This window comes from Lolium perenne, chromosome 5 (genome assembly GCF_019359855.2).
Source record: "Lolium perenne isolate Kyuss_39 chromosome 5, Kyuss_2.0, whole genome shotgun sequence".
Classification (NCBI taxonomy): Eukaryota; Viridiplantae; Streptophyta; class Magnoliopsida; order Poales; family Poaceae; genus Lolium; species Lolium perenne.
This window is the reverse complement of record NC_067248.2, coordinates 119534320-119545391: the sequence shown is the minus strand read 5'-3', so window position 1 is coordinate 119545391 and position 11072 is coordinate 119534320. Positions and strand designations below refer to the sequence as shown.

At 42.7% G+C, this 11072-nt stretch overlaps 1 pseudogene; it reads right to left on the bottom strand.

The window, feature by feature from the left end:
* Positions 1-1331: 1331 nt before the first annotated feature.
* Positions 1332-11072, bottom strand: part of LOC139831577 (uncharacterized) — a 51890-nt pseudogene continuing 42149 nt past the window's right edge.

Sequence of the window (11072 nt, the reverse complement as noted above, 5' to 3'; positions counted from 1 at the left end):
CACACATCAATCCGGAGGCGATCATGGTGATGAAGAGTCCTTCGGGAGATGATTCCCCTCTCCGACAGGGTGCCGAAGGCGATCTCCTGAATCCCCCGAGATGGGATTGGCGGCGTCTGCGTCTCTGGAAGGTTTTCCGTATCGTGGCTCTCGGTACAGGTGTTTTCGCGACGGAGGCTTTAAGTAGGCGGAAGGGTAGGGTTGGAGGCGGCACGAGGGCCCCACACACTAGGGCGGCGCGGGCCCCCCTTAGGCCGCGCGGCCCTATGGTGGCGTCGCCTCGTCGCCCCACTTCGTAACTCCTTCGGTCTTCTGGAAGCTTCGTGGAAAAATAAGACCCTGGGCGTTGATTTCGTCCAATTCCGAGAATATTTCCTTTGTAGGATTTCTAAAACCAAAAACAGCAGAAAATAGCAACTGGCTCTTCGGCATCTCGTCAATAGGTTAGTACCGGAAAATGCATAATAATGACATAAAGTGTGTATAAAACATGTGAGTATCATCATAAAAGCAGCATGGAACATAAGAAGTTATAGATACGTTTGAGACGTATCACGCTCTGGAGAGTCCGGCCGCGCCACCATAGCCGACGGCCGGCCTCGTTGAAGTTCGAACGAGGCGGGCCATCCTCCTCATGCCTAGCAAGCGCACTCTCATGCTGATTGATGAAGAAGTTGTCCCAAGTCGGGCTGTAGTCGGGATGCCACTAGGGATTCCTCCGCTGCTCTGGTGTGAGCTCGAAGTAGTGGTGGTTCGTGATGGCCATCTCGCGCGCCACACCTAGAGGGACATGAGGGACCGTTACGCCTCCGACGCTCAGCATCCAGCCGGTGGGGACGCGGTAGCCCGGTGGGCAGGGGTAGTTCGAGGCGCAATGCGCCTCCGCCTCCCGGGGGGTTAGAGATACGATGGAAGCCATGGGAGAGAGTGATTAGGTTTTGCATATACGAGTCTAGATCTGATATGGAAATGGAGGCCAAGCCTACATATATATAGTGAAAAATGGCGGGAAGACGGAGGCGGGAAGCGGTGGAAAGCGCGAAAAGAAAATAGGTGGGAACGCAGTTTCGCGGGAAACTTTCATCCCAGATGGGGGCTCAAACCGGGACAAAATATGGGGGGCTTAATCTAGGGGAGGCTTATCTGGTGTTTTCCCTTTTATCCCAGGTGGGGGCTCAAACCGGGACAAAAGATGGGGGGATTCATCTGGGGGAGGCTTATCTGGTGTTTGCCTTATCTGGGGGGAGGGGATTATATGAGGCATGCCGCTATATATAGCCCCTCCGGGGAGAGTAGAGAGAGCAGCCCGGGAGCAGAGAGAGGAGAGGAAAGAGCATCTCCGGTGGAGCTTCTTGAAGATGTCTTAGATGGTCGGCCGTCTTGGACATCTTCGGAAGCTCCGCCCGAGGTAACTCTTCCCGCAAGCAGGACTCTAGCCCGGAAGGTGCTGATATACACCCAACAACCAGTAGCTCAGGGTACAAAAGGAGGTAAGAGCAGAGAAAGCTTCCCGGGAGCTGGTTTACACCCGACGACGGTGACCTGGAAGGAAAGAGCCTCTCCGACGGAGCTTCTCGAATATGTCTTAGATGGCTGGCCGTCTTAGACATATTCGGAAGCTCCGCCCGAGCGAACTCTTTCCGTAAGAAGGACCGCCCGGAAGCTTCTAGTATACACCTAATAGCGTTGGCGAAAGGGTTGGGAAATCTCCCGTGGCGGAACTTCTCGAAAATGTCGTTGGTGCTCACGCCCTAGGACATCTTCGGAAGTTCCGCCTCGGAAAAATTTCCCTGCAAGCCCGTGAAAGCTACTTAACTAGTAAAACAAGCCAACCATCTCCATTGTTAATATCTTACATACAGTAACATCATTACACAAAAATAAATGGGAAAGTGATTTCCATATTGAGATACACAAGTTATGATCGCTTCGGCCGTAACCATGGAGCATCTTCATCATTTAACTTGATGCTTGGGTCTTCGTCATTGTTTCTTTTTTTCTTCTGGGTCGTAGCCATGGAGAATCTTCATCATTCAACAGGATGCTTGGGTCAGTTTTCACTGTGAAGGGCGGAATTTCATTAAAATTATTATAATCTTTTGACATGTCTGTCTTGTCATCTACTCCCACAATGTTTCTTTTCCCAGAAAGAACTATGTGGAGCTTTGGCTCATCGGACGCAGTATTCTTTTGCTAATTTCTTTTTCTCGTTTTGGTAGACATGTCCTTCACATAGAAAACCTGAGCCACATCGTTGGTTAGGACAAATGGTTCATCCAAGTACGCAAGATTGTTGAGATCCTCTGTTGTCATGCTGTACTTTTGGTCTACTTGTACCCCGCTGATACGTCTCCGACGTATCGATAATTTCTTATGTTCCATGCCACATTATTGATGATATCTACATGTTTTATGCATACTTTATGTCATATTTATGCGTTTTCCTGAACTAACCTATTGATGAGATGTCGAAGGGCCAGTTGCTGTTTTCTGCTGTTTTTGGTTTCAGAAATCCTAGTAAGGAAATATTCTCGGAATTGGACGAAATCAACGCCCAACATCTTAGAATCCCCGGAAGCATCCATAACACCTGAGAGCCGCCAGAGGGGGGCCACAGGGGCCCCAGATGACAGGGTGGCGCGGCCAGGGCCTGGGCCGCGCCCCCCTATTGTGTCATCGCCTCGTCGCCCCTCCGACTCCGCCTCTTCGCCTATATAAAGGTCCCTAACCTAAAACTTCGAGAAAAAAAGCCACGGTATGAGAAACCTTCCAGAGCCGCCGCCATCGCGAAGCCAAGATCTGGGGGACAGGAGTCTCTGTTCCGGCATGCCGCCGGGACGGGGAAGTGCCCCCGGAAGGCTTCTCCATCGACACCACCACCATCTTCATCAACGCTGCTGTCTCCCATGAGGAGGGAGTAGTTCTCCATCGAGGCTCGGGGCTGTACCGGTAGCTATGTGGTAAATCTCTCTCCTATCTACTTCAATACAATGATCTCATGAGCTGCCTTACATGATTGAGATTCATATGAGTTTTGTATCACTATTCGTCTATGTGCTACTCTAGTGATGTTATTAAAGTGCTCTATTCCTCCTGCATGGTGTAAAGGTGGCAGTGTGTGCATCATGTAGTACTTGGCGTAGTTTATGATTGTGATCTCTTGTAGATTATGAAGTTAACTATTACTATGATGGTATTGATGTGATCTATTTGGTTATGTTGATCTATCTTGCACTCTAAGGTTATTTAAACATGAATATCGAATATTGTGGAGCTTGTTAACTCCGGCATTGAGGGTTCGTGTAATCCTACACAATTAGTGGTGTTCATTATCCAACAAGAGGGTGTAGAGTCTAGCATTTATCTATTCTGTTATGTGATCAATGTTGAGAGTGTCCACTAGTGAAAGTATGATCCCTAGGCCTTGTTCCTAAATACCGCTATCGCTGCTTGTTTACTGTTCTACTGCATCTCTACTTACTGCAATATTACCACCATCCATCACACGCCAGTCCTGGATAGCAAAGCACTTTTCTGGCGCTGTTGCTACTGCTCATATATATTCATACCACCTGTATTTCACTATCTCTTCGCTGAACTAGTGCACCTATTAGGTGTGTTGGGGACACAAGAGACTTCTTGCTTTGTGGTTGCAGGGTTGCATGAGAGGGATATCTTTGACCTCTTCCTCCCTGAGATCGATAAACCTTGGGTGATCCACTTAAGGGAAACTTGCTGCTGTTCTACAAACCTCTGCTCTTGGAGGCCCTGTCTACAAGAATAGAAGCTCCCGTAGACATGAAGCACTTTTCTGGCGCCGTTGCCGGGGAGGAAAGGTAAAAGGCACTCATACTCCGGTTCCAGGTAACAGTACTTTTCTGGCGCCATTGTGTGTGCTCGAAGCTATTTCCTTTAGATCCTGCAATTGCATCTTTTTGTTTCTTGTTTACACTAGTTAGGCATAATGGACAACAATGAGCTTCTTATTTTATTTCCTGAGTTAAGACATGAATTGTGTGATGCGAAAATTAAAGAACCTATAGAACCTCATTTGCATGCTAGTAGCAATGTTATTGGGATGAATGCAATCACTGCTAATGCTATGGATGAGTCTAAGCTTGGGGAAGCTAGTTTATATAAAAATAATCTTTTTTGCTCCTCAGCTTTGGAAGAAATATTTTGCTCTGATAATGCTTTATCTCCCATATGCGATAACTCTAATGATGCTTCTGATATTTTAAATCCACCTGCTGAAAGTATTCCGTATAAAATACCTATGAAAATTATTGAACGTGTTATGGATAACCGCTATGAAGGGGATGGAACTGTCCATCCTGGAGATCATTTACTATTTTTGCATGAATTATGTGGGTTATTCAAATGTGCAGGTATCTCTATGGATGAAGTGAGGAAGAAGCTATTCTCTATTTTGCTGTCTGGTAAAGCGGCGCATTGGTATAAATTGTTGGAGAATAGTCATTCTCTTGGTTGGGAGGAAATTGTATCTCTCCTTTACTCTAAATTTTATCCTCCTTATGAAGTGCATATTGATAGGAATTATATTTATAACTTTTATCCTCGTGATGGAGAGAGTATTTCTCAAGCGTGGGGGAGATTGAAGTCACTAATGCTCAAATGTCCCATTCATGAGCTTCCCCGTAATGTTATTGTTAACAATTTTTATGCGAGGCTTTCAGGACAACACAAGGACTATCTGGATGCCTGTTCGGAGGGATCTTTCACAAGAAAGGAGGTTGAAGCTAGGTGGGATCTTCTTGATCGGATTGAGGAGAACGCTGAAGGATGGGAGAACAATGAAGGTAAAGAGTCAGGTATAAATTATGATTATGAATGCATTGAAGCTTTTATGGATACTGATAAATTCCGAAATATGAGTGCTACTTATGGTCTTGACTCTCAAGTTGCTGCAAATCTTTATAAAGCCTTTGCTTCTTATTTTGAATTGCCTAAGAAGAATTTTGATAAGTATCATGAACCTTTTAAAGAGGCTTGCATGAAGAATGAAATTGTTGTTAATTATTGCAATAAGCATGCTCAAACTCCTAAGAGTGCTATTTCCTATAAGCATGTTAATTTTTGTGGAATGCATAGACCTTGTGGAATTAATCAAATCAAAGATGAATATTGTATCCATCATATTAATGAAAAAACTAGAAAGTGGGCTAGGACTCTAGATGATCTTGGTAAAAAAGTTTGTGCCCTCTATCCTTTTATTTGTGAAGTTTGCCATGAAGTGGGTCATTTTAATTTTCAATGCTCCTCTAATGATAATTTGAACCCAATGAGTGCTGCAAATTTGTATTGTGATGATGAAATTACTCCTAATCAGCATGATGAACTCACTTTATTTTTGTTGTGTGAAGAGTTATCAAGGAAAATTTCTTTGTTAGATATTAATGATCTTGATATTGATGATGTCTTGCATGGGTGTTTTTCTTATTGCATTGATAATAGCCATACAAATACTTACATACAAAATATTTTAGAAGATGACACCTTGCCAAAATATGATAGGACCGCTGTGTGTTTTCAACTAATTAATGAAAAGGAGGGATCCTCCCAAGTTTCTTCTATTGTTTCTGAAAGTAAATCAGGTTATGCGGACAAGCCACCCTTCAAGCCTCTTCCTCCTAAAGAAGGGAACGAGGAGAAGGAAGAGAAGAAGAAGGAGAAGAAGGGAACGAAGAAGAAGAAGAAGAAGGAGAATAAAAAGAAAGAGGTAACGGCATATCCCCGCGTGAATGAGATAACGCTAGGTAACCGTAAGTATGTTGCTCCTAATGATTATTACGATAATGAATCTGAATACGATGATCTTCCTATACTCTTTACATACATTAGTGATCATGATTTGAATGAGCACACTACTTTTGATATTGCAAATCTCTGGGAAACTAATTCTGAAAATGAGGATGATAATAATTGCCATAGTATCAGTGCTATCTATGCTTCCTCCCATAATGATATAGAAAGCTCTAAGCTTGGGGAAGAGGTGTGTGAAAATCCTTTTGCTACTGATCATTATGTGTTTGATACATCTCCTTCTAATAACAATGATGGTATGGTCAAAGATAAACCGACTGTGAAAGATAACTATTCTATTTCTTATGATGACACTGTGCCTCCGACCTTTGATGATTATTATAAAGAATGCTATGATATAGGTTATAACTATCCTTATGAAACTTGTCATAGTCATGATTGGATTACCAAAAACAATTCCCTTAATATGCAACTTGTTTACCATGTTCAAATTCTTGATAATAATCTTGCTCCAATTACTATTAATGAGAAGAACTCTTCTTATGCCAAAATTAATGATACTTCTATGCATATGAACCATGATAAGAATGTTTTAAGTGATGGGTATATTGTGGATTTCATCAATGATGCTACTGAAAGTTATTATGAGAGAGGGAAACATGGTTATATGCATCTTAATAATATTAAGTTTCCCCTCTTTATGTTGAGAATCCTGAAGTTACTCGTGTTTTATCCTCTTATGCTTGTCACTTTGTTCTTCATGAATTCATTTGTGTACAAGATTCCTTTGCATAGGAAGTGGGTTAGACTTAAATGTGTTTTGAATTTGCCTCTTGATGCTCTCTTTTGCTTCAAATACTATTTCTTGCGAGTGCATCATTAAAACTGTTGAGCCCATCTTAATGGCTATAAAGAAAGAACTTCTTGGGAGATAACCCATGTGTTTATTTTGCTACAGTAACTTTGTTTTATATTTGAGTCTTGGAAGTTGTTATTACTGTAGCAACCTCTCCTTATCTTAGTTTTATTGCATTGTTGTGCCAAGTAAAGTCTTTGATAGTAAGGTTCATACTAGATTTGGATTACTGCGCAGAAACAGATTTCTTGCTGTCACGAATCTGGGCCAAATTCTCTGTAGGTAACTCAAAAAATTATGAAAATTTACGTGAGTGATCCTCAGATATGTACTCAACTTTCGTTCAATTTGAGCATTTTCATTTGAGCAAGTCTGGTGCCTCAATAAAATTCGTCTTTACGGACTGTTCTGTTTTGACAGATTCTGCCTTTTATTTCGCATTGCCTCTTTTGCTATGTGGGATGGATTTCTTTGTTCCATTAACTTCCAGTAGCTTTGGGCAATGTCCAGAAGTGTTAAAAATGATTGTGTCACCTCTGAACATGTGAGTTTTTGATTATGCACTAACCCTCTAATGAGTTTGTTTCGAGTTTGGTGTGGAGGAAGTTTTCAAGGGTCAAGAGAGGAGGATGATACAATATGATCAAGAAGAGTGAAAGCTCTAAGCTTGGGGATGCCCCGGTGGTTCATCCCTGAATATTTCAAGAAGACTCAAGCATCTAAGCTTGGGGATGCCCAAGGCATCCCCTTCTTCATCGACAAATTATCAGGTTCCTTCTCTTGAAACTATATTTTTATTCGGCCACATCTTATGTACTTTGCTTGGAGCGTCTGTTTGTTTTTGTTTTTGTTTTTGTTTGAATAAATGCTTGTGTGGGAGAGAGACATGCTCCGCTGGTTCGTATGAACACATGTGTTCTTAGCTTTTAATTTTCAAGGCGAAGGTTGAAACTGCTTCGTTAATTGTTATATGGTTGGAATCGGGAAATGCTACATGTAGTAATTGGTAAGATGTCTTGGATAATTTGATACTTGGCAATTGTTGTGCTCATGTTTAAGCTCTTGCATCATATACTTTGCACCTATTAATGAAGAAATACATAGAGCTTGCTAAAATTTGGTTTGCATAATTGGTCTCTCTAAGGTCTAGGTAATTTCTAGTAAGAGTTTGAACAACAAGGAAGACGGTGTAGAGTCTTATAATGTTTACAATATGTCTTTTATGTAAGTTTTGCTGTACCGCTTCATACTTGTGTTTGTTTCTAATAGCCTTGCTAGCCTAAGCCTTGTATTGAGAGGGAATACTTCTCATGCATCCAAAATCCTTGAGCCAACCACTATGCCATTTGTGTCAACCATACCTACCTACTACATGGTATTTCTCCGCCATTCCAAAGTAAATTGCTTGAGTGCTACCTTTAAACAATTCAAAATTCATTACCTCTGATTTGTGTCAATGTTTTATAGCTCATGAGGAGGTATGTGGTGTTTATCTTTCAATCTTGTTGGGCAACTTTCACCAATGGACTAGTGGCTTCATCCGCTTATCCAATAATTTTGCAAAAAGAGCTGGCAATGGGATTCCCAGTCCCAAATTAATTAACAAAAATAGACACTCCTCCATGGTATGTGATTGTTGGACGGCACCCGAAGGATTCGGTTAGCCATGGCTTGAGAAAGCAAAGGTGGGGAGGAGTGTCATCATAATCTATACCTAATAATAAAGGAGCTAAGGTTTCTGCCAAAATTTTCGTCCAACTTTTCGTTGGACCGATTTGTCCTCCCACCAAATCACATAATACATAAAAATGCCATGATACCGGTTCATTGTCTTTTCTTCTTCCTGCTCGGACTACTCCTACCGTACCGAATAGATCGTCCCCATCGTCCGCCCTGATTCTCCATATCCACCCAGAAAGCACATCGCGTGACCGCACATCCACATCGCCGCCAGGACCAGGTCGCTATGGGTGGACGCCGGGAAATCAAGTCATCCAAACCCCCGCTCAGGATCCCCATCCTACAGCGCCGACCCCAATCCCCCGATCCAACCAGGCGAAGAGGTGGCAGCGACCTGACTCCACGGCGGCCGCCGGTCGGCACGATGTGGTACGCATCTCCTACGCGCGTGCAGCCAAGGCGGCCCTCCATCGGCGAGCAGGGTGTCAAACGATGTGAGAAGTAAGTTGTAGCCTGCAAGGATGGCCAATCAAGTGGGAACTACGCCGAACGTCAGTTTATTTAATTAAGCCAGGGTAGCGTAAAAGGTTTGGGGATATTTCGTTTGGCACAGGCTGCCTTCGACCTTGCTCACATGATGGAGTAATTTGGCCAAACAGTGGCGGATGAGCCGAAGACGAAGAAACTATGGTGGAGGTGGCTGTGGTCTCACGGGAAGAGCAATGGAGAGGAAGATGGAGATTGAATGAAGAATAGAGCCCCTGCCTTGCACCTCTTCCCAATTTTAGATGAAATTAAATTATCCACATATGATTTGACCGCACCAACTGCCACGGATACAGTGAGGTGAGCAGAAGCTCTATTGCGATCGTGGAGGTAAGACTTAATTCCTAATGCTTAGTGTATTTATCTTTACATGTTTGATCTTTCACTTAACCAATAATCCTGGAAAATATTTTTCCTATAAGAATGGTGGAAAAATTATACTTTATTGACAAATATTCTCCGAGTTCAATCAGTGAATACTATACATCATCTTGCACTTAATTTTATTATGGCGATAATGCAAACAATGTAAATGCATAAATTTATTTCTTTTTATGTGCTTAATATAAAAATGATGAATTTTTATTATGATGTAGGAACAAGATAGATAGGTATAGACTTTTGTCTGGATTGCTGTATAGTGGGGCATCTAATGGAATAGAAATAACATACTTCTCAAAAAATGCTACATCCAAAACCGACCTATACTTAAAATCTAGCATGTTTAATTTATTTAATCTCGTTGCAACGCACGGGCACTTTTGCTAGTAAAACTAAAGATAAAAAGGCACTCCTTCATGGTATGAGATTGTTGGCAGGCACCCGAGGATTCGGTTAGCCATGGTTTGTGAAAGAAAGGTTGGAAGGAGTGCCACCCAAAAATAAAATAAAATGGAAGCCGCTCTTTGAAGGTTTGTCTGGCAAGGGGGTTAGAGTGCCCACTACCATTCGTTGACAACAACAAACACCTCTCAAAATTTACTTTTATGCTCTCTTTATGTTTTCAAAATAAAAGCTCTAGCACAAATATAGCAATCAATGCTTCCCTCTGCGAAGGGCCTTTCCTTTACTTTTATGTTGAGTCAGTTCACCTATTTCTCTCCACCTTAAGAAGCAAACACTTGTGTGAACTGTGCATTGATTCCTACATACTTACATATTGCACTTGTTATATTACTTTGCATTGACAACTATCCATAAGATATACTGTTACAAGTTGAAAGCAACCGCTGAAACTTAATCTTCCTTTGTGTTGCTTCAATACCTTTACTTTGAATTATTGCTTTATGAGTTAACTCTTATGCAAGACTTATTGATGCTTGTCTTGAAAGTACTATTCATAAAAAGTCTTTGCTATATGATTCACTTGTTTACTCATTGTATTACCATTGCTTTGATCGCTGCATTCATTACATGTGCTTACAATAGTATGATCAAGGTTATGATGGCATGTCACTCCAGAAATTATCTTTGTTATCGTTTACCTGCTCGGGACGAGCAGAAACTAAGCTTGGGGATGCTGATACGTCTCCGACGTATCGATAATTTCTTATGTTCCATGCCACATTATTGATGATATCTACATGTTTTATGCATACTTTATGTCATATTTATGCGTTTTCCGGAACTAACCTATTGACGAGATGCCGAAGGGCCAGTTGTTGTTTTCTGCTGTTTTTGGTTTCAGAAATCCTAGTAAGGAAATATTCTCGGAATTGGACGAAATCAACGCCCAACATCTTAGAATCCCCGGAAGCATCCATAACACTCGAGAGCCGCCAGAGGGGGGACACTGGGGCCCCAGATGACAGGGTGGCGCGGCCAGGGCCTGGGCCGCGCCCCCCTATTGTGTCATCGCCTCGTCGCCCCTCCGACTCCGCCTCTTCGCCTATATAAAGGTCCCTGACCTAAAACTTCGAGAAAAAAAAGCCACGGTACGAGAAACCTTCCAGAGCCGCCGCCATCGCGAAGCCAAGATCTGGGGGACAGGAGTCTCTGTTCCGGCACGCCGCCGGGACGGGGAAGTGCCCCCGGAAGGCTTCTCCATCGACACCACCGCCATCTTCATCAACGCTGATGTCTCCCATGAGGAGGGAGTAGTTCTCCATCGAGGCTCGGGGCTGTACCGGTAGCTATGTGGTAAATCTCTCTCGTATGTACTTCAATACAATGATCTCATGAGCTGCCTTACATGATTGAGATTCAT